Genomic DNA, 2,111 nt, shown 5'->3' on the forward strand with positions numbered 1-2,111 from the left:
TCTCTCTCTCTCTCTTTCTTTCTCCATCTCTCCCTCTTTCTCCATCTCTCCCTCTCCTTCTCTCCCTCTCCTTCTCTCCCTCTCCTTCTCCATCTCTCCCTCTCCTTCTCTCTCTCTTTTATTCTTGACCCCGTATCCAAAGTGAAGCATAATACACTGAAACGAAAAAAAAAACCATGAGCCAGAAAAAAGTCGTTTACCTCAAAAACAAGAACTAGACCCTCAGATCCTAATGTGCAGAATTCTAACACAGCTTACACACTGACTTATCAACGAGCTGGTGTTTTTTATTTCACATGGCCTTGTAAACATTTTGTTTAGTTGTGGGTGTTTTTGCATCTGTAATTAGTTACGTATAGAGGGTATAAAACGGTATATTATGTTTCTTACACTGTGGCTTTTTACTTTTCAGCTTGGTCTAGTGCTGTATCGAGTTGATTTAAAATGGATGTGTCCGGAAAGGTTTTCTTCATCACTGGAGGGGCTCATGGGTTAGGCAAAGCGTATGCTGAGACGTTGCTGGCCAAAGGAGCGAAGGTGAGTCATTCTCTGCGGTTGTTTTTCTTTTCGTTTTGTTTTCCCATCTATTTGCAGTTGTTGGTCATTGCTTTGAAATAAAATGTATTGACAACGTTGTTACTTTTTTAGATAAAAGTATTAGAATAATGTTCTATCTGGTGTGGGCTTTGTTAGTGGTTGCCCGTTAGTTAAATGTTCTTTAGATTTTTTGGTCTATTTTTTGCAATTTGTTTGCCGTTATTTTTGTGGCAATAGAAGATGATGGCTTCAAGCTTATTATGATTCCTCTGATGTGACTGAGAGGAAAAGAGGAACTGGCCTTCGTTTACACCCGTTGTTGCTCTGACATGGTACATCTATGCATATTGTGTAGTTAGTTCTGAGCAGACCGTCGATTGTATTTTGCTCCACGCGTTATTTCATCAGATTTTCCTCTGCGATGTGGACCCTAAGGCTGGAGCTGAAACTTTAGAAGATTTCCAAAAACGTTTTGGGGAGCAAAATGTCAAATTCACAGCTTTTGATGTAACAGATATGGGAAAATTCGAAGGTGAGAAATTCTTAAGATTGTAAGGGGAATAAATAAATGTAAATTAGATTGCCAGTGCTTGCGTGGTATCAAACTGTTTTGGAATTCAAAGTTTGTAAATTCTGAAGTCAAAATAATTATGTCTTTTGTTTGGGACATTTGTGTTACAATGCTCAAATTGCCTCTTCGTGTTGACTCTGACTAAATGCTGAATGAATGGTAGACAGGCTTTGGTTGTGTTTTTAACTATTCTGTAGGTTAAATCCAAATCGTTGTGAGGTTTTGTAGGACAAATAATATGTCCAATCAGAAGCAGACCAAAGCCAATGTTACAGCACATTTCCAACCATCATACACAAATCAGAAACAGGAATTTGCATACTTCACAGTATCCATGTTATTGCCTGCATCTGTTACGATTTAGAAGGAGAAGAAAACAGAATTTATAATTCTGTATGAATAAGGAAGTTATAGATCTATATCTTTTTTGTACCCCAAAACAGCGGTCCTCAATGAGTGAACCCTATGAGAAGCTACTAGAGGTTATAGTACGCCCCTGTGCCGAAGACATATTCACCTAGGTTTTATCAAGCAGAAGTAATAAAACCGAAAGAGTGTGTATGTAGAAGCGGGGGGGGGGGGGCAAACATGGCAAGCAACTGTTGCCCAGTTTCTTTGGGAACTTTATTGATACGCCGAAGGCTGGGGTTTGAGTCTGTGCAGGGTCGACATGTTCTCATCCTTTCTATGATGTTTTCTTCTCAATACAGCTAGCTGGTAGATAACCAAATGTTTCGTATTTTAAAATCCCTTCAGTTGTGCAAAGTAGGATATGAAACTTTGCCACTTCAAATGACAAAGATTTTTTAAAAAAACATTTATAAACAATCTAATACTAATAGCGACACAGACTCATACATGAAGCATACAGAGAGAGAGAAAGAGAGAGGAGGGGTGGAACGAACGAGAGAGAGAGAGAGAGAGAGAGAGAGAGAGAGAGAGAGAGAGACAGAGACAGAGACAGAGACAGAGACAGAGACAGAGACAGAGACAGAGACAGAGA

The 2,111-nt window shown here is 39.3% G+C and overlaps 1 protein-coding gene and 1 long non-coding RNA gene across 2 annotated transcripts in view; both read left to right on the plus strand.

Annotated features, from left to right (window-relative positions):
- The window catches only part of LOC101851576, a 4,599-nt gene extending 3,530 nt beyond the window's left edge, over nucleotides 1-1,069 (plus strand). The window contains exons 2-3 of the long non-coding RNA XR_220415.3: nucleotides 413-537; nucleotides 946-1,069. This is a non-coding gene — a long non-coding RNA (uncharacterized LOC101851576). The remainder of the gene's footprint in view (nucleotides 1-412; nucleotides 538-945) is intronic.
- The window catches only part of LOC101851730 (15-hydroxyprostaglandin dehydrogenase [NAD(+)]), a 50,839-nt gene that overhangs the window by 39,628 nt on the left and 9,100 nt on the right, over nucleotides 1-2,111 (plus strand). The gene's annotated exons all lie outside the window — the stretch shown is intronic.

The sequence above is a fragment of the Aplysia californica genome, unplaced genomic scaffold, assembly GCF_000002075.1.
Source record: "Aplysia californica isolate F4 #8 unplaced genomic scaffold, AplCal3.0 scaffold00153, whole genome shotgun sequence".
NCBI lineage: Eukaryota > Metazoa > Mollusca > Gastropoda > Aplysiida > Aplysiidae > Aplysia > Aplysia californica.